The 25822-nt window shown below is 39.0% G+C and overlaps 1 long non-coding RNA gene across 6 annotated transcripts in view; it reads right to left on the reverse strand.

Moving 5' to 3' along the window:
• Positions 1-25822, reverse strand: part of LOC103101232 (uncharacterized) — a 202465-nt gene that overhangs the window by 145519 nt on the left and 31124 nt on the right. For 5 of the 6 annotated variants that reach the window (XR_008912485.1, XR_008912488.1, XR_008912489.1 and 2 more), the window contains exon 3: positions 20240-20348. This is a non-coding gene — a long non-coding RNA (uncharacterized LOC103101232). The remainder of the gene's footprint in view (positions 1-20239; positions 20349-25822) is intronic. The other variant, XR_008912486.1, reaches the window with a different exon arrangement.

The raw sequence follows: 25822 nt of genomic DNA on the forward strand, positions 1-25822 counted from the left end.
AATATTTTTGGTTTAAAAAAACAACCACTACCCCCTGGATATATGCTTATAGACACACATGTGTACATATTTGCATACACCTATGTGTTTATATATAGGTATAAACATGTGGTACACACCACATACACAGATATACATCTGTATATATTCATGTGTATTGTTAAATTTAATTGTGGTTAGACATGAATATTTAATTGGTGATCTCCAGGGATTTAATTTCTAAATCCCAAAATGAATTACTAAATTAAATGGAATTTAGTGTAGTTTATTTACAATAGAGTCTAAGATATTAAGGAAGTGAGAAAGAGAAAGAAAAACTCTGGCTTCCTCTGAGCCAGGTAGAAATTCTAAGGCCCTAATCAGGAAAAAGGAATCTCAAGAGATAGGCTTTTCTTGGAGGTTCACACCTCCAGAAAGGCAAGGTCACTAAGGCAGCCTTTCACTCACCAATGGTGACTGTTTAAAAGGAAAGCAGTCTGAGGTCTCCTGCATGAGCTCCTCCAGGGGTCCAGTTCCACAGCCAAGCCTGAATTTCCATCTTCCAGTCTCTCCTCCAAGTGAGTTCTATGATCTAACTGTAATTGAATATCCTCTTCTGGCCTCTGGTCCTCTTTTTAAAGATCTTTTTCTCTTGTGTCACCTCCCCCTAAATTTCACATCTACCAATCATAGCAGATGCTCCTCTCCAGGACTCTTTAGTTCACACCTTCTTTGGTTAGATTATACATTTTTTGGTTACTTAGCACCTTTTTTTTTGTTAGTTCACTTTTTGTAATTACTTAGCACCTTTTGGTAATTAAAATGGGTAGATATACTTCAAATACTGAGTTACTACCTTTTGGGAATTAAAATCTAAAAATAGATTGTAGATTACAATTCAATCTTCCCAATAAAGGAAGAACTATGTGCCTTCATTGTTATAATGAGGGGAGAGCTAAATCCAATCTTCACAGTGTGTATATGCATGTGTGCAAATATATACTATTTAAAGAAAAATTTATGTAATTTACATAAATGGTGCTTGAGGTCACCGATTTTTAACATCCAATACACTTTCTATGAGCAATCTAAGTATTGCCTTTGGATAAAAATTTTCCCACATATTGCATATTTCACCCGTTTTCCCAAATGTTGATTTTCTCCCCATAAATATCCAACTTGGGGTTAGGTTGTTCATGACTTAATTTCAATAGTTTCAAATTTCTCCAATGCAACATTTCTTATGAACTTGGAAGTCCGCTCTCCAAGGTAAAGCCTTGGTTAGTCTTGGCAGCCATGTAATTTCTCCCTTGTGTACTTTCTGATATCTATAAAAATGCTCTAAAATATAGAGATAAATATAAAATCATCAAAGTAATGTAGATGAGAAGAGGTAGTAAGCTGGTCCCAAAGTCAAAGCAAGGGCCACCAGTTGGCCTGAGGCATTGGTTCCAACTTAAATAGCCATTGAAAAACATTTCATCATAGAAGGTTAATTAGAGAACTGGAAGAGACCTCTGAGGAGATCTAGTCCAGTCTTCTCCTTTCACAGATGAGGATACCATGGAGCAGGGCACTTGAGGGGTTCTCCCCAGAACATAGATATACTGGCTATTCTAGGATTTGAAATCAGATAGTATTACTTCAAATCCAATACTTTTTCTTCTTTATATTCTAGAATATACTTTATTTCCTCATGGAAGGATATATGGGAGGACATTGAGGAGTGCCCCACATGCTAAGAAAGCATGTATGAGTTTTGGGAATGAGTGGAGGGAGCAACAGTATTAGTGAAATTGTAGATCTGTCAAAGAGTAAGACTGTGGCCTGATGGAGTGGATAGAAGACTAGACTTACAATCAGAAGGGTCCTGGGTTCAGAGACAGCCTTGACTAGCTGAGTAACCTTTCATTGAGCTGTAGTTACTTCATCAGTAAAATGGTTATTGTAATCCATGAAATAGTGTACATGAAGAGCTTTTCAGGCTTTAAAATATCCTGTCATCATTAATTGTTGCTCACAAAAATGTTCCAAAGCCACATCCAAATATCAAAAATATTCTGAGTGAGGAAAGACAGCATCATTGTAATATTTACTTTAAAAAACCCTTATCTTTCATCTTAGGGTCTACATATTAGTTCCAATGCAGAAGACCAATAAGGTCTAGGCAACTGGGGTCAAATGACTTGCTCAAGGATTAGTCCCCTCATTTTACATGAAGAAAGTGAGGACCAAGGAGGAAGCATTGGAGGTGGGATTTGAATCTAAGTTCCCTGGTTGCAGAGCAGCTGTTTTTTCATGTAAAGTTTGTGGAATTCAATGCATTTGTTTGTGGTTTCACTCGATGCAACATCTCCCAAATGGGCTATTTTGAAGGGAATCCATTTGGATATAATTTCTTCCAATATTCTAATGATTAGTGCAGCTTCTATGCTCAGGGGACCCAGAGGACTTGCCCCCTCCCTCTCCACTAAGGGTCCCATATGCTCTGAACCCACATATGTGACCAGAGGCCACATGTGTGGAAGAGGCAGCCAGAGTTCCAGGCTCAGGCTCACCCAGCTGAGTTCCCAAGGCTGCCATATGGGATCAGTTGCCAAGCTTTCAATGTGAAGAAGGGTCATATGTAATGGAAAATCTCAGGGTTACATGATACTACTCTGGTAGGTCAAAGGAAGAAGAGATGGCTGTGGGTGGTTCACTCACTTTTAATGATCCATTGAGTCTACTGACTTCCTGCTCAATGGCTAATAACCAAATTGCTTCATTATCCCCAAAGGTCTTCAGTGCTGTCATACAAGGCTAGCCAAAAGCAGCCAGTAGCTTTGTCATCCCCCAAATACCCAAGCACTGAGCTAGCACATGTGCTTGTCCAGAGGCTGGCAGGGCAGGTCTGGACAGTCTCTATTATATTAAAAAAAAAAAACAGGCACTTTCTGGTCAAAACCCACATGTACCTCTTTTCAGGAGTTGGTTATTCAATTGTTTTCAGTCATGTCAAACTCTTCATGACTTCATTTTGGATTTTCTTGGCAAAGATACTGGAGTGATTCTCCATTTCCTTCTCCAACTGATTTTATAGATGAGGAAACTGAGGCAAACAGAGTTAAATGACTTACCCAGAGTCACACAGTTCCCAAGTGTCTGAGACAAGATTTGAACTCAAGAAGATGAGCCCTCCTAACTCTAGTCTTGGTACAATATCCCCTGGGCCACTTAGCTGCCCCTTTTCAGGAGGACTTACTGATTAGTAATAATAAAAATACTAATAACAAATTTACATGAAGCGTTAAAGTTTAGAAAGCATTTTCCTTATACCATCTTAACTGAGCCTTACAACTCTTTTTAACCCCTATCTTCTCTCTGAGAATCAATAGCATGTATTGGTTATAAGACAAAAGAACTGTAAGCAATGGGGGTTAAATGATTTGCCCATGGTCACACAGTTAGGAAGTGTCTGAGGGCAAATTTGAACCCAGGACCTCTTGTCTTGTAGACCTGGCTCCCTAGCCACTGAGCAACCCAGCTATCCCAAGTCCTCACAACTCTTTACTAAAATGAGTTACCCAAATCTTCCTACATGTATTGCATGATAGATCATTTTACCAGCTGTCTTGGGGAGGGGAGAGTAGAGGAAAGAAGAGAGAGAACATGGATCACAAAACATCAGAAAATGATTGTTAAAAATTGTATCTACATGTAATCTAGAAAAGAAAAATGTAATAATATTTTTTCAAATGTCTTCCTGATTCCACAGCTAGTGTTCTATCTACAACTCTTTCCTATTCCCCTTTGGCTTAGGGTCAATATCACATTTATGTTGAGTGAGGCACTCCTTGGCGAGAGTGCTGGTAGACAGCTGGAGAATTCCCAGAAATCCTTCTCTTCCTCATGCTGTCTGTCTTTGACTTGGTGGTAAGGGTGGCAGTGGGTCAGGATGTAATTTGTTTGCCAAACAGATCTATTTTCTTTAATGAACTGGTAATTCCTTAAAGGCACCTAGACTGCAACAACATGCCTTTCAGAAACGTAGACAATCGATGGGTGATGCTATTTAGTAGAGCAATCAGTGCTGTTGCCTGGGCAACTGGGATTCATTCTCCTTCTGCTTTAGCCCATTTCACATGCTGTATTTTGATGGGAGGAAGGCCTTTGGAGTGGCATCTGGGTGCCAAAGGGAACCATAAGAGTTAATGAAATTCTGTGAAGTTCAATGATCACACATGCCATTATCAATGAAATCATGCTTCATGTCATTGAAATGGGACCAAAAGGAAAAAACTCAATTAATAATAATAATAGTTAACATTTATATAGTATTTATTAGGTACTAGGCATTATGGCTAGCACTTGCTAATTATTATCTCATTTGACATAACAACCTTTGGATCTAGGTGCACTTATTATCTCCATTTTACATCTGAGGAAAGTAATGTTGAAAGGCATTAAGTGACTTACTCAGGGTCACTCAGCTAGTAGATGTCTGAGACTGGATTTGAACTCAGATCTTCCTGATTCCAGGTCCAGTACTTTATCAATTGTGCCACCTTGCTGCCCCATAACTTTATTTCCTCCATGAATTGTTTTCTGGAGCAAGCAACATATGTCTTATTTCACCTCATGACAAATAGGGAAATCTATATTTTATGATAGTATATGTAAAATCTATATCATATTACTTGCTTTGGGGGAGGGGTACAGAGGTGGGAGGGAGAGAAAATGGATTGCAAAATATCATGAAAAAATATTTAAAATTATATCAAGATGAAATATGGAAAAATAAAAATTTGAAAAGATAACATATATGGTCTATATTATATTACCTGCCATCTTGAGAAGGATGGAGGGATGGGAGGGGGAGAGAATATAGATTTCAAAATGCCAGAAAACAAATATTACAAATTGTATAGACATATGATCTGAAAAAATAATTCTTTAAAAAAGATAACATGAACAATCTCCAGAAATTGATGCAGAGTGAAAGGAGCAGAACCAGGAGAACATTGTACACAGAGACGGATACACTGTGGTACAATCGATTGTAATGGACTTCTTTACTAGCAGCAATGCAATCATCCAGGACAATTCAGAGGGATTTATGAGAAAGATGCTATCCACATTCAGAGGAAGAACTGCGGGAGCAGAAACACAGAAGAAAAAACAACTGCTTGATCACATGGTTTGATAGGGATATGACTGGGGATGTAGACTCTAAGCAATCACCCTGGTGCAATTATCAAAAATATAGAAATATGTCTTGATCAATGACACATGCAAAACCCAGTGGACTTGCTCATTGGCTCTGTGAGGGAGGAGGGAAAGAACATGAATAATGTAACCATAGGAAAATATTCTAAATTAATTAATTAAATAAACTTTACAAAAAAAGATAACATGTACAACCTGTACCATATTACCTGCTATCTTGGGAAAGATGGAGGGGTCGGAGGGAGGGAGAGAATGTGTATTGCAAAATGTCAGAAAAAAATATTTAAAATTGCATAGTTATCTGGAAAAATAAAAATAAAAAAGCTAGCATATGCAATCTATATGATACTACCTACAATTTTGGGAAGGATGGAAGGATGGGAGGGGGAAGAGAACACAGGGTTATAAAATGTCAATATTACTATTAAAAATTATATTAACATGTTGAAAAAAAATTTAATGGAATAAGATAGAAAAAAATAACTGAATTTAAAGAGGTAGAGGGAAATTCAATGACCGAAAAAAAAATTTTAAGCCCATTATCTATAAGGAAGCTAATCCCTCTATGGAGAAGAAATAAAATAGTGACTAGCTTCACAAACCTTATATTCCTCTTGTATACATATAAGATAATATGAGAAGGGAGAGAGAGTACAAAAAACAGCCAGAAACATTCCAGAGATGAGTCTTGATAGAAGATGGATTCTGAGAGCTTGAGTGGAGAAGGGTGTATAAAATAGGGTCAAAAGTTAGGTAGGAAACATCATGGAAAGAGTGGTCAGGTTGCTATTTTATGCCAAAGACTACCGATGGAATTTGATCAGATGAGTAACAAGTTCAGACTTGTTTACAGAATGTTTACAGAAATTATTTTGGGAACTTTGTAGATGCATTAGACAGAGAAGAGACTGGATATTGGATGACCACTTGGGTTGACTTTATAGTCAACCATGAATAGGAGACTTACATGAGAGGAACTCCCAAAGGTTAGGAGACAATGGGATTGAAGGCAGAAGTAGAGGATTTAGTCTTGGCAAAGAAAAGCATCACCCTAATATGAGAGAGATGTGTAAAGAGGAAAGGTGAGCTTGTGAGGAATAAAGAAGATGAAAGCTCACAATGGATGACTGGTTGTTCTCGGTAAGACAGGAGGTTCAGGCATTTGCTAGATGGATGTGATTGGTTTGGCACTGAGGATCCTGGAAAAAAGAGGAAATTTGAAATAGTGAGTGAAGGTAATGGAATAAGAGAGAGCCAATTAAAGACCAATAAAAGTATTTGCTATATAGCAGTGAAGGTCCACATCTGAAGTGGTTCCAAATCATCATTCTATGATTTCTTCCAAGGCATTTTAAACTTCATAATAAAAGGAGAAAAGGCAGATGGTGGGGGAGATCCAAGTTGAGGTTTGTCCAAGCCTAGCAAGAGTCAAGGATGGAGGATAACAAATAGGTGAATGGGTTAGCCATGAGGTCAAGACTGTGAAGAGATGAAAGGGAGTCCAGAAGAGGGTTGACAGACTGTGGGAAATGGAAAGGAGAAAGACCTTGAAGTTGAGGGGAAAGAGCATGTTTAATAAAACCTGGACAAAAATTGGTTATGAAGAAATCACAGAAGAGATGACAAGTAGCTAGCTGAACAGGGCAGTTTTCCATTTCATTTTCAAGGACAGATTAGCATCATTTTCAGGAGAAAGTCATATAACAACAGGCAAAAAGCTAGAGAACTGGGGAAGAATCCAGTAACTTTGGGTTGTCCAGATAATCACACTAGTAGGAGTCAGTTACAAGAAATCATCACAACAAACTTATGTTGGCCCCGAATGATCTATCTGTCCCAATGTTTCTGGTAATAACTCCCCTGTCATTAAACAGTGTTGGGCACATAATGACCTCCGGTGTATCTCTGTGAATGATCTATGATTTCACTGCTGCATACACAACACCGTAAGTGCACATCCCAACACATCCTGACCTTAACTATCCAGTATGACTCTTGTCCATGACCTTCCAGTAGTCTCCCATAGAAGTTCTACTTAATATTCTGGATGCAGTTTAATACTCTAAGGGCAGCTACCTTGGACAGAGTTCCAAACCTGGAGTCAGTCATCTTCCTGAGTTCAAATCTGATCTCAGACACTGACTACCTAGGTGACACTTAGCAAGCCACTTAATCCTGTTTACCTCAGTTTCCTTATCTATAAAATGAACTAGAGAAAGGAAATTGCAAATAAGTCCAGTATCCTTGCTAAGAAAACCCCAAGAGAGGTAGTTTGTTTGCCTCAGTCTCCTTATCTGTAAAATGAACCAGAGAAGGAAATCACAAACCACGTCCATCTCTTTGCCAAGAAAACTCCAAATGGGGTCACCAAAAGCTGAACATGACTGAAAAATTACTGAATGATACAGCCTTAGCTTCATTCTTTTAATATTTTGTGCAATTTGGGGCTGCCTTTTATCCTTCTAACTACACTACAGACCCATCTCCTTTTCCAATCTTACATATCCTCGAGGACATTTTTAAACATTTCCTGTATACCAGTTATTGTTGGCAGCATGTTCTTAATATCACATCCTATTACTTTTCTTTCTTTAATACCATGAATCCCAGAAGAAGAAACATATATTTATGATGAGTGACATAGATAGAGTCAGTCTTGAGTGCAAGAAGATTTTTTTGAGTCTTGGTTTTGAGTTCTGCCTCTGATACATACTGGATCTGAAACTCTGGCTAAGTCATCTAATTTCCCAATATTTGGGCACCTCTAGAACTCCAGCTTGCAGAGACTGCCTGTATTGGTTGATGGAGTCCCCCACCCCCATACATTCCCTATACCATTGAAATCACAATTTCTACTCCTATTTTTACTATTATTTACTATTATACCTTACCTTCTGTCTTGGAATCAATACTAAGTATTGGTCTCAAGGCAGAAGAGTGGTAATGGTTAAGTAATTGGAGTTAAGTGACTTGCCCAGGATCACACAGCTAGGAAGCGTATGAGGCCAGATCTGATCCCAGGACCTCCTGTCTCTAAGCCTGGCTCTCTACCCACTGAGCCATGTAACCACCCCCAACCCAATTATTTTTCAAGGAAAGGAAAAAGAAAAGGAGACAAGCAAAAGCTAAAAATCCTGGGAAGCGGCAATAATAATAATAGCGAGCTTTTATATAGTATTTTAAAGTTAGCAAAGCATCTTATAAATATATCATTGGATCTTCAAAACAACAGTATGAAGTAGGTTATTATTATTTTTATATAAGGATTTTATATATGAGGAACTTCAGGCCAACAGAAGTGAAATGACTTGCCTAAGGTCACATAGTTATTAAGTGTCTGAGACTGGACTTGAACTTAGTGTCTTTCCATATTCCAGGTTCTGCTCCCCAACCACTGAACAATCTAACTGTCTATATGTTTCAGAGTCTTCCATGAGGATATTTCATAAGGGAATAATTGATGTGTATAGTTAATAAATCCACGCATGCTCACACAAGGGCATTTTAGATAGCTTGGTCCTTGAAGGGAAGAATATGTGATGCCTTGGAGTTTTGAGGAGCTGTAAAATGTCTAATAGTACCATATCCCCTGAGGACATCTAAAAGTATATTAGATCATTTGTAGCATTTGCTTCAACAAGGAATGCATTGGTACCCTAAAAGAGTTTAGAACTCTGATCAATGTAACAATGAGAAAACCACGAGGCCAGAAGACAGAAGATCAAACACACCACTCCTCTCCTTCCAGAGAGTGAGATAATGGATGTAAAATGGAGAGTGAGACAGAGACAGAAATCCAAAGAGTCTGAGACAGAGAGATGGAAATAAAGAGAGACAGAGACTGAGATAGAAAAAAAAAACACAGATGGGCATGCATTATCAGGTGGAAATTTATTTTGCTAGACTATTCATGTCTATGATGAGGGTTTTCATTTTTCCATAGAGGGTGAAGAAGAGAGATTCTAAATGCAGGTAAAAATAAATATGATAAAAACTAAACAATTCAAATGAAAAATCTATTTTAAAATAAATTTATACAGTGCTCAATAAAAAAGAAATGTTAGTCATCTTCTTTTTGAAATCTTCTTTCTGTATCCTTCTTTCTTCTTAAAAGATATTAAATGGTTCATGTAAGATTAAAATTAATATCCAATAACTCCAAGCATTGTATTTTATAAGATTTGTTAATAATCACTTGAAGTAGAGGAAATAAAAAGACAAGAGTAAAACTTCAGTAAAGAGAAGTTTTCTGGACCATGATAGGAGGAGAAGAGAGAAAGAGGGTAGGATTACAGAAACTTTATCTCCAAAACGTAATGACGTAAAGTAAGGATGAAAGTGGGATGCTGGGAATCATAGTTCAAGGGTACAGAAATTAATTACACATTCTGCAGTGAGAAGATCTGAGGTCTATCAGACTGAATTGGTACCAAATTTTTGGCAGTCAGGGAGTATCTGAATCTATCCTGGAAGCTTTCCTGACGTGAAGGGAAGCAATATGGTGGTGGTGTGGGAAAAATAATAGCTCTAGTCTCAAAGGACTTGAATTCAAATCCTTTCTTCTACTTCTTAGCTGGGTGAATTGGGGGGGGGGGTCTCTTAATCTTTCTTTGCCTTGGTTTCCATACTTATAAAATGAAGGGGTTGGCTTAGGAGACTTCTGAGAGTTCTTCTAACTCTGAATCAGCAATTCGGTGGCTCCTGTTGCATGGGCTTCCCAAAGTTCTGATGACCTGGTTCTCTTTAGTGCATTGTATTAAATGAAAATTGAACCAGTTTAGATTTTAATATAGTTTTAGACTTTAAGCCCTAAGATTCATGGCTTGAACTGTTCACTCTCAATAATGGCATTTGGTTGGATGGAGGAAAAGAAAAGAAAAAATGTCAGTTGTCCATTCCTTGTTTCTACAAACTGAAATTTGTAAACTTTGAACTGCACATACTTGGTACCACACACACACACACAAACATACACAAAATGTGTCACAAAACACCAGGGCCACATTTACTTTTAATTCTTACCCTTATAAAAAAAATGATTAGAATACCAAATTTGTGTAAGAAGAGGTAGTGCATCTTAACAAATAGTATGCTGGCCTTTAAGTCAAGAAGACCTCAGTTCAAATCCTGATTATGAAAAATAGTTGTGCATGACCCTGGGCAAGTCATTTAATGTCCTCAAGTACTAGGCAGCTCTCAGTGACTTGAAGTTGCAGAGAAGGCACTAACCTCTACTTCTGGAGGATATTTCCTTCTTTGGCGAGTTTATGAAGCCAATGAAATAAGAGTTTTTATCTTTTCTTTGGCAAAGCTGCTATACTGTATGCTGTGTAGTACTTGGATTTTTGGTCTTAGAAAGCTTTTATACTTATAAATTATTGAAAGCTTTTATTTATGCCGGTTATTTCTATTAACACGTACCATATTATAAATTAATCACTTTAGTATAATTATGAAAATAATTTTTAACTTGAGGACTTTGTGATTTTTTCCTCCAACTCTATTGGAGAGTTGAACCCCTAACGGAGTGTCAAGCTCAGCCTCCTCCTCTGTCCCCTTCTTCCCAGAGCCAAAAAAGGGCTTTCTGTGGCTTAGTTTTTCACTGACAAATAAATTTTTTTTTATTTGTTTGTCTAAAAAAAGGCCCTTCTGAGAGTGTCTTGGGGACATCTAGGAATCCCCAGACTACATTTCAAAAACTGTTGCTATAAGGGATATAAAGATGTCTAAGATATGGCCCCATCCTTTAATGAGAGAGAGAACAGAAAAGGAAGCAAGATTTAATGGTTAGATCAATTGATGATCTGGAGTCAGGAAGACATAGGTTCAAATCCTACCTAGCAATGTGACTCTGGGCAAGTTATTTAACATCTTTAGACCTCAATTTTCTCCTTTGTAAAATGAAGGGCTGGGCACAATATCAAATGTTCCAGTCATTTATTTGGGACCCCATGAGCCTCTAGAGTGCTTGTAATCTAAAATGGAAGATGACGTGCACAAATTGCTATAATACAAAACACATGGCTGGCAAATGAAAGTAGAAGAGGAATTTGAAGGAGGGCAGGGTTGCTCTTGATTAGGGGGATCAGAGAATGCCTGAGAGATGTATGGGAAGGATTTCAGTGGCAAAAATGAAGGTGGGGAGAATGTCTCAGAGTTAAAGGACAGCATCATAGAGGTATAAAAATTGTACTTGGAAAGCATCAAGCCTGATGGGTTGGTTATTTGTCCTTCATTTCAAAGAGGACTAGCAACATCAGGGACTGATGTCTTGACTCTTGAGTGAGTTGGATATCAGTGAGGCAGAGTTGCACAGAGTCATCAGCCAATCTCTCTTCCAGAGTCATCCAAGTACAGTGGCATGACAAAAGTCTGGAAGACTGACAATAGCCTGGGATACTTTGGCATCTTCAATGTCTGACCAATCTCTAAGAGCTCCATAGCATCTGCTTCAGTCACTTTCATGACCATTGGAATAAATTGTTTTCATCTGCCCATTGTTCCATGGGGAAATCTTCATATGCTTGGAATAGACATCCACTTTAAGTCACTGATAGTTTGAGAACCATTGGTTGGTGTCAAACTGATTTAGTCCATTTGTAAAGATGGTTTTACTGGGGGGGGGGGGTGCAGGTGGGTGGCTCAGTGGATTGAGCCAGGTCTAGAAACAGGAGGTCCTGGGTTCAAACCTGGCCTCAGACTCTTCCTAGCTGTGTGACCCTGAGCAAGTCACTTAACTCCCATTGCCTAGCCTTTAGCACTCTTCTACCTTGGAACCAATACTTAGTATTATTTCTAATATAGAAGGTAAAGTTTTAAAATATAAAAATGTTGAATTTTTAAAAATTATTTTTAAATTGGAATAACTGGAGGGTTGGTGGACTATTGATTTATTAAGATGTAGTTAAGCCTATAGTCCCTGATAAGCCTTGAACAGTGAAAAAACCATTCTAAGTCATCAACCAATCGATAAGTGCTGCTGCAATGTACTTATGGAAGATGGTAAGTTGCTGAGTACCTAGAAAGAAAGTGCGGTTAATGCTCATGGTTGAGAAAGTGGGTCCCTAGAAATAATTGTAGGAAGCTGTAAAAATTAACTTCAGAATCAGAGGACTTGAGCTTCAATATCACCTCTAGTATTTATTAACTGTCTGACTCTGAGCAAGTTAGTTAACCTCCTTGGGACTCAGTCTCCCCAGCAACAAAGTAAATTGGGGGTGGAAAGGGGGTCCTAGATAGCATCTGAATCCTATTTTTAATTGTCCTATTATTAAAAAGTTAATATTGCCCATTTGTGGGCATTGAATTAAAATAAGCAAGATTTCATAGTGAGAAAATGAGATCAGTTGAATCAAAATAATTCCTACAGCACCATGAGATAGAAACAAGAAAATATCAGTGTAAAGCATCTTTGGTTTGATTTGGTACCAGATGAAGAAATTCGTTGATGGGAAAAAAAAAAAGGAAGAAGAATTTGTCATACTGACCACTAGGTGGCGCACAAATGATTAGAGCATCAAAAGGGGGAGGAGGGGGGGAAGCCGGGGAGGGAATGTAGGAGGGCTAGATAGTATCTACCTTCTGTATTGTTATATTTATATACTTTATCGCCATCAAAAAGTATCTAGTCAGTGCTTAATCATGTATGTAGTCTCAAGTGGTATGATAAGAACAAGACAGGTTTTGCACAGCCAGCCAAATGCTGAATGCTGACTGCCTCTGTGACTTTGGACAAATCACTCACCGTATTTAATCTCCAAATTCGTCATCTAAAAAGAAGATCATTTTTTTCCTGAAAGAAGTACTTAGTGGGAGAAAGTATTATATAGAAAATTTTAACTCAATGGCAAATACACAAATCCAATATAAGTTGAGTTATGTCAGGTTAGGAAGACTATTAGGATATGGTGGAAAGAATACTGGCTCAATGCAATGATTCAGGACATTCCTGAGGGATTTATGAGAAAGAATGTATCCGCATCCAGAGGAAGGACTGTGGGAGCAGAAACACAGAAGAAAAACAACTGCTTGATCACATGGGTTGATGGGGATAAGTTTGGGGATGTAGAGTCTAAATGATCACCCTGGTGCAAATATTAATAATATGGAAATAGGTCTTGATCAATGACACATGTAAAAACCAGTGGAATTGCATGTCAGCTACGGGGGAGGAGGGGAGGGAAAGAACATGAATCATGTAACCATGGAAAAATATTCTAAATTAATTAATTAAATAAATTTTTTCAATTAAAAAAGAAAGAAAGAATATTGGCTCAAATCTCACATCTGATGTTTCCTATCTGTGTGACCTTGGATATGTGGCTTGGCTATTCTGAGCCTCAAAATTAAGGGTTTGAGTCATATAGCATTCTAGATTCCTTCTGTAGCTAGATTTATGATCTTATGATTCTACTTATGAGAGAAATTCTTAAGTCAATATAAGCCTAAAAATCCATCAAAAATGACTACTATAGAATTGAATCAATCATCTGGAGAGCAATTTGGAATTATGCCCAAAAGCTCTGCTCCAATGCAAATATGTAAGTACTATATCTAATATTTGTTGTGACTATTGAGTCATTTCAGTTGTATTTGACTCTTTGGGACCTCATTTTTAGGTTTTCTTGGCAAAGATACTGGAGCAATTTGCCATCTACTTCTCCAGCTCATTTTGTGAATAAGGAAACTGAGTCAAACAGGAGTAAGTGGCTTGGCCAGGGTCACACAGCTAGTAAATGTCTGAGGCTGGATTTGAACTCAGAAAGATGAGTCTTCCTGATTGCACAGCCAGTGCTCTATCCATTGTGCCCATCTAATATTTTTAGGCAGCTGAAATCAAACACTGAGTAGACCTGTTTCAAGAAGTCATAGACAAGTTTGTATTCTAAAAAAAGGAAACGTCTTCTTGCCCTCAGACTTGGCATCTAGTCATTAGCGGCAGGTCGCTAAAAGAGGGATGTTCTCATCTTTGAGCTTTTAACGACCTTGCTACGTATTTAAAAGGAGAGATGACAGCTCTAAAACTCACCATCATTCACTGGGGGAAATTTTACCCAGAACTCTAGGGCTACTCAAAGGAAGGCAGCTGCCTTCAAGGACATCAGGGGAAAGAGAGCACTTAAACAGCCCATCTATAGACATCCCTCCCCTGTGAACTCCACAGATTGGCTTGATAACTTGAAACTTGTCCCATTTGATCCTTGGTGCCATCAGTGATGGCCATGTATGGGAGTGACAGGACCCTCTTAGCCAGAAATTGGATCCACAGTCTGAAATGCCTACCCGCCTCTCATATTTGGGGGCAGTGGAGTGAGCAATCTTGAGAAGACAGAGTGATGCTCTGTAAAAGCGTTCAGCTGTCACATTTGGCAAGATGGCTGGAGCTCAGTGATGGTATTTGTTATGTCTTTTTCCCTCTTCAGTTAAGAAAGGGGGGGATAATCACATTGGATAAACAAGAAGCACCCCCTCCCCTGACTTGCAGCAGGTCTCCCTCTTCCCACTCCCACTTGCAATCCTCAGCAGATGGAGCATTCGACACAAACTTGGATGTTGCTTTTGCATTCCAAGCTGTCAAAACAACCCGGGTGCCTCCTGCTTCCCTAACACCATTCAGTGAAAGCCAGGAGACCATGGCATAAGGCAGGAATGTACGTACTGTCTATTTTTAATTCAATTCTATTTTTGGTCAGTGTTCAAACCCACAGATTGTGGGATGAATGAGTGAATTCAAACATGAGACCCGACCAGCCGGGTCCCATCAGGGCTCTGTTGATATTATAAATGAAACCTTCTACAAGTGGCAGATAAAACAAAGCAATCCCCAGCCCCCAGCCCCGACATAACACGGCTCCTTTCAGCAGCAAATAGATCCTTAATTGTCTATTTATGTCTATTAATGTGAGACAATATCTCACATTAGTAAATTGCTTTGTGCCATTTTTAAATGTCTCTTCCCGTCGTCTGGTTGCAGAGGGGAATTGGTATGAAATAAGAATGGAACAGGGGCAGGTAGGTTGCTCATTGGATAGAGAGTCAGGTCCTGGAGATGGAAGGACCTGGGTTCAAGTCTGTCCTCAAACATTTCCTAGCTGTTTTACCTGAGGCAAGTCACTTAACCCCAGTTGCCTAGTGCTTACCACTCTTCTGTCTTGAAACTGATATTTAGCATCAATTCAAGACAAATGTTAAAGGTTTAAAGGAAGGAAGGAAGGAAGGAAGGAAGGAAGGAAGGAAGGAAGGAAGGAAGGAAGGAAGGAAGAAAGGAAGGAAGGAAGGAAAGGAGGAAGGAAGGAAGGAAGGAAGGAAGGAAGGAAGGAAGGAAGGAAGGAAGGAAGGAAGGAAGGAAGGAAGGAAGGAAGGAAGGAAGGAAGGAAGGAAGGAAGGAAGGAAGGAAGGAAGGAAGGAAGGAAGGAAGGAAGGAAGGAAGGAAGGAAGGAAGGAAGGAAGGAAAAAGAAGGAAGGGAGGAAGGAAGGAAGGAAAAATGATGACTAGAATGAAATGGTGGTGTGGAAAGGGCTGGAATCAGAGGATCTGGGTTCAGATCCTAGACCTACAACTCTTTTTCCTATATGAAGTTGAATGTACCTCTTCCCCCTTTGGTCATCTTACTTCTTCTGAAGAATGAGGCAGGTGGACAAGCTCGATGAACTCTAAGGCCAGCCAATCAACAAAGATTTATTAAGTGTACACTATTAAGCACAGCCAGACAATTATGCTGAGTGCTGGTGTAACCAAAAAAAAAAAATGGGAAACTGTCCCTGCCATCAAAAAACATACATTTTAATGGGGGACTAGACTAGAAATTCCCTTCTATTTCTCCATCCTATAGTTCTTGCAATCCAAGTTTCTATGTCAAATTAGAAAATAATCATCTCTGCAGATCTCTCTCCCACAGGCCTCCTCTTACCTATATGAAGTTTCTCTGGATTGGGGAGAGGAATAGGGAAGGATCCAAGATTTTGCAGGGAATATAAAAGGACAAAGGGGTTAGTTTTGACATTTGGCACCTCATTTTTTAATATTTTAAAGACCAAATGGCCCATTAATCATCTTCTATCCTCTTCTCAAACAAATAACAGTAAATGGATTTGACAGGTCCAGGATTAAGCTGCTGCCTACATAAAAAAAGCATGGACAATTTTTATGAGAGCCAAGTTGGACAGTGCTCTTCTCTAAATTGGACAGAGCCAAAGAATGAACAGTGAAACCAACACCTTGTCCAGAAAAATTATAGATTTTTTTCCTTACCCACAGGTCGCAAACTGTTTCTGCTTTGGCAGGGTACAATCTGGCAGAACTAGACCAAAACACATATTCTCCCCACCCACCCACCACCACCACCACCCTCTCTCTCTCACTCTCACTCTCTCCCTCTGTCTCTATCTCTCAGTCTCTGTCTCTGTGTTTCTCTCTGTCTCTCTCTGTCTCTGTGTTTCTCTCTGTCTCTGTCTGTCTGTCTCTCTGTCTATCTGTCTGTCTGTCTCTCTCTGTCTCTCTCTGTGTTTCTCTCTGTCTCTCTCTGTGTTTCTCTCTGTCTGTCTCTGTGTTTCTCTCTGTCTCTCTCTGTCTCTCTCAAAGAAGGGACTTAAAAGCTTTGAAAATAACTTTCGCCCTCTTCTCAGAACAGCAAGCAGAGAGTAGGACAGACCGTGAGAGCCTTCATCACTCTCCTTACCACACTGTCTTAACAACATCAGAAACATCATCAAGCTGAAAGTTGAAGAATTAATCACATTGTTCCAGAGACAATGAGTGGATCCCAGAAGACAAAAGTATTGTTGTATAATGAAAGAGCATTAAATTTGGAATCAGAGGGTCTGGGTTCAAATCCTGTTTCTGCCCCTTTATTATTAGTGTTGTGTTTAAAATTCTCTGGAGTCTATATATTAATTTATAATGATTTTTAGTAAAAGTTAGAAGAAAAGAAAGATAATCACATCATCAGCGAGCTGAGTATAACTAATCTGAGTTTGCCAACCTTGTCTCCATTGGCTGACCAAAAGTAGCCACATCAAGAAGAGGAGAGAGACAGAAAGACAAACAGACACAGACAGAGAGGCAGAGAGAGACGCTTCATGCAATCTCTCTCTTAAAACCCCTGGTAATGTCACTCCTCCTGAATCTCTCTGGTTGGCAGAGAGATTCTGCCAACCTGTGCAACCTCAGACAAATCAACAGACTAGGAGGCAGCTGGGTGGCTCAGTAGACTGAGAGCCAGGCCTATAGACAGGAGATTCTGACTTCAAATCTGGCCTCCAATGCTTGTGGCTGTGTGACTCTGAGTAAGTCACTTAACCCCCCAAGCCCTCACTGCTCTTCTGCCTTGGAACCAATGCTTAAGGTAATGGTTTAAAAATATTAACTTGCCTTTTTTAAAAAGTAGGGATTCTTCATGGACTTATTTAACCATATGGGAAAGCCTATGAACCCCTTCTTAGAATAATATTTTTAATAAAATACATAAGATTTCAAAGTAAATTAATTATATTGGAATATAGCTACCATTTTTTAAAATACAAGCTCAGGAGCATTTACGTGACTCAGTGTATGGAGAGCCAAACCTAGAGACAGGAGGTCCTAAGTTCAAATCTGGCCTCAAACACTTCCCAACTGTGTGACCCTGGGCAAGTCACTTATCCCCCACCACCCAGCCCTTACCACTCCTCTGCCTTGGAACCATAAAACAGTACTGGTTCCAAGACAGAAGGTAAGGGTTAAAAAAAAAAAGTCCACAGTCTAACTCCCGGCTGTGTGACTTTTTTTAAACTACTGAAATCTTTACTAGATTATAAACAATTTATCACTGAATTTATAAGAGATCCACAACCAGAATGAGAAAAGAGCCTTATGCAGAGGTCTGGTATGCTGAGGTATAGTCTGAAACAGCCAGAGTTGTACTCATAGACCATCAGAAAATGGGCTACTGTTACAGAACCTGAATGAGAGACAGTATTTGTCTCTCATGGTTCCATTCACCAAATAATTCAGTCTGGAACCCGGACCTGATAGGATCATAGATTTAGAACCACCAGGGATTTGGGAAAGCAAGTATAAACCCTTCATCTTACAGATGAGGAAACTGAGGCCCCTGGAGATTATTAATAATAATAATAGCTAATATTTCTATGGTGTGTACTATGTGCTAAGCAGTGGACTGGTTTAAAACTATTATTTCATTTAGCTTTCAAAACAACCATGAGAGGTACGTGCTATTATTATCCCCCAAATTATTGTCATTCTGTCTTGTCTGACTCTTTGTGAATCTCTTGGCAGAAACTCATTTTCTTCTCCAGGTCATTTGACAGATGAGGAAACTGAGGCACACAGGTTTAAGGGACTTAACTAGGGTCACACAGCTACCGTGTCTGAGGCCAGATTTTAACACAGGAAGATTAGCCTTCCTGATTCCAGGTCTGGCACTCTTTCCACTGTTCCACGTAGCTACCCATATTACTAATCAGGAAACAGACCAATAGAGCTCGTAACCTGCACCAGGTTACATTAATTTTGAGTAGATCAAGTTGTCCTGGAGATATTTCCATGACACCATGATCAGACCATTATGGTTACCCCCTTCAACAATGTAGATCAGAAACACTTCACTCTGCCCTCTAAATGATTCTTGCCCATGATCCTCTTGGAAGTCTGCCACAGGGTACCCAACCAATGTGCTGGGGGTCTTCTTCCAAAACAAAGGGTCATAGATTTGGGAAAGGGACCTAAGAGGTCTCTTAGTCTGATCTACTCACTTTCCACAAGAGAAAATCAAGGTCCAAGGAGTCTAAGTGACTTGTCTAAGGTCACATTAGAAAATAAGCGAGCCAGGATTCAAACCTGGGCTCTCTGTCTCTGTTTCCAGGATTTCTTTTTACTGAAACCATGAGGTCTCTCAAGACTGGGTGGATCAAAAAAGAATCTGGCCTGTCTCTTTCTCCCTCCCTTTTCTTCTCTCTTCTTCCCCTTTTTCTCTTTCTCTTCTCTTCCACTCATCCTTCCCCCCCCCCCCAATCATAAATCTTACTTCTAACATTCTTTCTCTTCTGGATAATTTTTGTTGCTCATGTGCTGTCTTCTCAGAGATCAAAAAGGTATTAGACTTTTTAAAGATTGTCCTCTTAGTTAATGTATTCACTCATTATTATTTCTTAGGATCCTACAACTCTTCTTACACTTCTCTAGTAGAATGTCTGAAAGATGCTCTCAATAGGGCAAACTATTTAAGCTGGATTCATGATCACTTCCTGCCCAGTGGCAGGGATGGGTGGCATGTAGCCATCCACATTGGTTCTTCATCTCCCTGGTCAAAGATGTGTTAAACATCTGACAAAAATCAATTAGCAAACATTTATGTATTAATCACTAACTACGTACCAAGCATTGCTCTAGGTGTCAAGTCTACAAATACAAAAGGGAGAGAATTCCTACCCTCTTAGAGATTAAGGAGGGAAGGAGTTAGTGATGGAACAGAGATTTTTGTGACAGCTCAACTGGACCACATCATTTCACCAGAATCAAAGTCCCAACTGTGAATGCATTTCTATCATCCCCTATTGTGCAGCACATGGGAGATTCAACTTGACACTGGTAAGACCGGAGTTCAAATCTCACCTCTAATGCTTACTAGCTGTGTTACCTTAGGCAAATCACTTTACCTCCCTGAAGTTCAGTTGCCTCAGCTGTTAAATGGGGATATTGTACCTAGAAAGGTCCAAAAGGGAAAATGGATGCAAAATGCCCTCCAAATCTGAAAGGACCTTATTATTGTTTATTGCCACGGTAAGATGGTGGGACTTAGGGAATGGCATCTCAAGAGAGCTGCCTTTGTTTAGAAGAGTAGAACTAGCTACTTTCAGATTTCTGCCACAATAAAGATCAGCACAGTAGGAGTGGTCTCTGTTCTAAGCCAGAGAAACACTAGGTTTGTAGGGTTTTAGCAGACAGAAAGCCTGTTCCTGCAACTCCTGCATTTGCCAAGAACCCTACTTTTAAGTCTAAATATCATTGTACATTTCACACATGAAGAAACCTAATGAAAAGAAATTAATTTACCTACAATCAGTCCATCAACAGCAGTGACTCCAGGAGGAGAATTCAAATTCCTGAGTCATCAAATTCTTCTGTGTTTCCCAGAATCCTCACTGCTGCTCCATGGTCCACGCTAGAAAGATATTTAAAGCAATAGTTGAGGCTCTATCTTTGGCAATAACCATTTGTGTTTGTGTGTATTATTTCATTTGAACAAGAAAAGTTTTTGATGCCTAAAAAAGGGTAGAGGGATTAGGATTAGACATATGATTTCATTAGAATAGGGAATTCCCAAGTAAGGAAAATTTTCTATCAGTGTAAGTCAGTACCTCCTAAAAAAAGTCCTAGAGAGCACCTAGAACATTTGAAGACAAGTCTTCTTACCTTTAAAACTTATTCTCTATTAACAAAGCATTAAGGTAGCAGAGTAGATTAAGTGCTGGGCTCAAAATCATGAAGACCTGAATTCAAATCCAGATTCAGATACTTATTAACTGTGAGACCCAGGACAAGTCACTTAAACTCTGTCTGCCTCAGTTTTCTCAACTATAAAATGGGAGTGTTGTGAGGATGAAATGAGATACTTGCAAAGCACTTAGCATGAGAGATGCCTAATAAATGCTTGTTCCTTTCCCCTTCATTTCTACATAGATGAGACCAACTTAGAGGGTCTACACTTGTACCAAACCTCACTGATAAATAAGGATTTAAAGACAGAAAGCCTAGAATAAAAGACTGGGATCTATGAGATGTCTCTCTTTTCTCCATAAGTGATATGTCTGTTCCTTCATGTAGAGGAACCAGCTGGGTAGAAACACTGGAATTTATCAGTCATTAAACATGTATTAGGCACTGTTATGATAGGATCTTGGATAAAGGAAACACAAGAGGAAAAAACATATAAAAATCTACTTTATTGTTTTGGAAGGGAAAGGAATAAGGGCGTAGGGATTTACTTATTCTTATTTTAAAAAACTAACTAACTATGCTAATTAGGTTACTAAACTAAAACTTAACCAAGTTCCCAAATCTTACTCAGGAGGGGTCCAAAAAACAGTTAGAGCCAGGATCTGTTGTTAGATGTCCAAACAAGTCCTGAGACTGAATGCTGACAGCAGCTAGATACAGGAACCCTTCCTCAGTTCAACACAGGGAAAATCCTCTTCAGATCCCTCTTCAGACCTTCCTCTTGACATCCTCAGGAGACCAGAAGAAAAAGTCCATCGGGGCAAGATGAAGTCTTCCCAGATCCTCCAGCTCAGGCTCCCATGTGACCCTTGGTCACATGCCACTGTCAATCATACCCAGGTTTGCACTTTTCAATTCTTGCACAGTTTTGCAAATTGCAAGCCTTTCCATTCTTTACCACAGCACCTACTATGTGCCAGGCACTGTACTAATTCAATTACAAGAGAATTGTGAATAAGAGACTTTATAGTTAGTAAATATATTGGAATGTCTATTAAACCAAATGACTGAGCAGAGATGGATAAAAAATAAAGTTCCAAACTGTTAGTTTGTTTTATGGTTTTGCTGAATATTTAATTGGTGGTTGCCAGGGATTTAATTTCTAAATCCCAAATTAATTATTCAAGTAAATGGAATTTAATAGTAGTTCATTTTTACAATAGAGGGAAGATATTAAGGAAGAGAGAAAAGGGGAGGGGAGAGAGAGAGAGACAGAGAGAGACAGAGAGAGAGAGAGAGAGAGACAGAGAGAGAGAGAGAGAGAGAGAGAGAGAGAGAGAGAGAGAGAGAGAGAGAGAGAGAGAGAGAGAGAGAGAGAGAGAGAGAGAGAGAAAGTTCTGGCTTCCTCTGAGACAGGTAGAAATTCTAAGGCACCAGTCAGGGGAAAAGAGTCTCAAGACAATGGGTCTTTATCAGAGGTTCACACCTCTAGAAAGGACAAGGAACTAAGTCAGCCTTTTACACTCACCATGGTGACCTTCTAAAAAGAAAGCAGTCTGATGTCTCCTGCACGAACTCCTCCAGGGGTCCAGTTCCACAGCCAAGTGTCTTCACTCCAAGTCTGAGTGTCTGTCTTCCAGTCTCTCCTCAAGTGTCTGTCTTCCCTCCAGCTCTGAGTGACTGTCTTCACTCCAAGTCTGAGTGATTATCTTCCAGTCCATCTCTGAGTGACTGAATGAACCCTTCCTGTCTTTGTTTCCACTATTTAAAGACCTTTTTCTCTTGTGTCACCTCCCCTAAATTTTGCATCTACCAATCACATCAGACGCTCCTCTCCAGGACTGACCACTCAATGTATGAAATGGGTATTCACACCTTTTGTGGTTAGTTCACACCTTTTGTGGTTAAAATGGGTAGATCTACTTTAAATACTAGGTTAACACTTTTGGGGATTAAAATCTAAAAATAGACAGGGGATTACAATTTAAATCTTCACAATGAAGGAATAGCTAAGTACCTTCATTGTTACAATCTGGGGAAAGCTAAATCCAATCTTCACAGAACAAAGGAACTACCTGTCTTTACAATGGGTATTCAGGGCTACCAACTATATCTCCTGTATTTTGTGGTTAAGAGAGGAATTTAAAACCAAAGAGTAGAATTGAACAAGTTAATCTGAATAGACCTTAGAGAGAACTGGCTCTTATATTGAAGGTTGGTTTACTTCTCACTTTAAAGGACTCCACTTTCTACCCTCTCTTCTCCTCCATAACACTATTCAGGAGTTCCAAAACATCTCCACTGTGAATTCTCTCTTAACTGCTTTATTCCATCTTCCCAAATTGACTTATCCTAAATGTTTCAGGCTCCAAATTTGTTCCCACTTTTTTTTTTGTATTTTATATAGTTTTTCCTTCCCCTACTCCTTCTCTGACAATCCTAACAATTTGCCTTCTACAAATATACATTCAGAGAGAATATATATGTATACACACACACTACCTGCCTGTGTTGTCAGTATTGTTCCTGCTAGAATTAAAGCTAAATCCTTCAGGTAGAGATAATTCTGCAGATGATCCAAATCCCTTGTTGAGGAGCAATGGATGCCACTTGGCCTTTGAACTAAGAATTCTCCCAAGCGATCAATGTGCTCTTCAATTATCCATATTTATATTCAAGTCACCAAAGAAGGACCCATTTATGGGAGTAAAAGCCATTGAGTTCAATATGCCAAGATGAAGTTGAAGAAAATATGGGAAGATTTTTATCGTTAACTCATATTTGCATAGTACCTTAAGACGTACAAGTACCTCTCTCAGGAATCATAAGATATCCATTTTACAAATGAGGAAACAGAAGAAGCCTGTAATACAGTGATAAAAAAATTAAATTGAATGTCAAAGACTCTGAGTTCAAATCCTGACTCTTTCCCTGTCTTGTGACCTTGAACAAGTGACTTAATCCCATGTCCAAAATGAGAATGCCAGGTGAAATAGTCTCTGATATTCTTTCAAGGACCAAATAGGTAAAATTTTGAAAAAGTTAAATGATTTAATTGATCCAAGATCAATTAAATTCCTGAAGCCTGAGTCACCTGAACCTAGGCATCATAACCCTAGATCTGTACTTTGACACCCTACAACTTCTTGAGACATGGGAAGCATTTTTTAATGGTTGTTTATTAGGTGATGCTAAATATGGATGCCTACTGGAAGAAAAGCATTGCAGATCAATTCAAAGAATCTTGGCTTTGGTCCAATAGAAGCCTGGACCATTTCATGGGCTAAAAAGTTACCCAGTTGCTTTAAGAAATCATTTTACCAGATGGCTCCTGGGTAGTTGAAGATACAATATTTCTAAAGGTACGTAGGCTGAGAGGAGGAGTGTCAGAAGGAAGCATCTTTAAATCACTAGTCCTAGGGTGGCAGGTTACATGCCTGTTGAAGTGATCATGGAGGGCAGGTCTTCTAAGTATTCTACTCACGATTGCAAAATCCATTATACTGTTAAAGGCATCATAAACAGTGAGATAATCACAGCGCTATCCTGCCAATGGGCAGTTCTCAGTGGAATAAATTTGGAGAAGAGAAATACTCCAAAGTAACCAAACCACAGAGTAATACATAGCCAAAGAGATTTTCAGTGTGCAAGGAAGAGCTGTTATTATAAAGCTAATTATTTAATAAATGCTCATTATTTCTGTTATATAGGACTCCCCCTAGAAGATTGGAAATTACCTTTCTCTTCAGGTCACCCAGTGTTTGGGTTTTATTCTGGAAAATATTCATGCATCTTCTGAATTTGGGAAATAGCATCCCAACCCAAATACGCTTGATGTTTCTTGTGGTATGACTGGCAGTGTGGAGAAGGTGACTGTTCTAGTCTCAGACCCAGACTGACTAATGGATTGTCACATTGGACAAATCGACTCTAATCCCTGAGCCTGGGTTTTCTTGATTTCTTGATTAAAAAGAGGGGATTAGACTAATTGAGCCCTAAGGTTCCATCTAGTTCTGAATGCTACATTCCTGTGAATTTCCATAGCCTTGCATAGAGTTATGCTTTGAGTTCTAATCTTCCATTTGTAAAAATACACATCGTATTGCTTATCTGTCATGTAACATATTTTTTAAAGTATTTTTGATGTCTTTTGCACCACAGTCATGTTCTAACCGCACCTCCTCATAGATCTCCTTCAACTGACAAAGACAAAAAGATCTCACTTATGGGACATTTTCTAGCTGGGGAAGGACAAGTCTTTTCTCATCTATAGTCAGAGACTAAGATTATTCATTACATTTAACCTGAGTTCATCTTGTATGTTGTGGGGTCTGTTTTAACCCTTTCCTTCTGTCTTAGAATCAATACTGTGTATTGACTCCAAAGAAAACGAGCAATAAGGGCTGATCAATGGGGGCCAAGTGACTTGCCCAGGGTCACATAGAAAAGAAGTTTCTGAAGTCATATTTGAACCCAAGACACCCCCCCCCATATCTATCTCACTGCCCTCCATAGTATTCTTTTCACTTGGTACAATGGATTGAGCTCTGGGTGTAGAGTTAGGAACAAATCCTACCCTAGACACTAATTAGCTGTGTGGTCCTGGGGAAACCACCAAGTCTTATCCTTTTTCCTCAGCTAAAAAATTGAAACAGTAATAGCACCTGCCTCACAGGGTTATTGTGATGACCAAATGGACTAACATAAATAAATTGCTTTGGAATGGTAAAACACCGCTAACATCAGTTATTGTTATTGCTGCTGCTGCTACATTATTATAACATTATGCTGCTTGCCCTTTAGCCATTCTGCCTCAGTTTACACAAGTCTTCATGTATTTCTCTGAATTCCTTAATCATCATTTCTCCTATTTCAAGCATGTCCAACTAAATCTATATGATAAAATTTGTTAAGCCATTCCCCAATGGATGGATGCCCATTTTGTTTCCAGGTTTTTGCTACCATGAAAAACACTCCTGTGAATAATTTGTTATAAAGGAGATCTATGCCTCTATTTTTAGTCTTCTTGAGATTACATACACACTCATGGAGCCCCTGATATTTTAAGGAACAAATATTTGGGATCCATTTTTAAAGCACCTAAGAAAATGGTTTATTTTTAATAATTTGAAGAGCATAATCATGAATACGGGCTTCATTTAATACCAGGCCACTGATCATGTAATAATCCTAGAACCA

The sequence above is a fragment of the Monodelphis domestica genome, chromosome 5, assembly GCF_027887165.1.
Source record: "Monodelphis domestica isolate mMonDom1 chromosome 5, mMonDom1.pri, whole genome shotgun sequence".
Lineage (NCBI taxonomy): Eukaryota > Metazoa > Chordata > Mammalia > Didelphimorphia > Didelphidae > Monodelphis > Monodelphis domestica.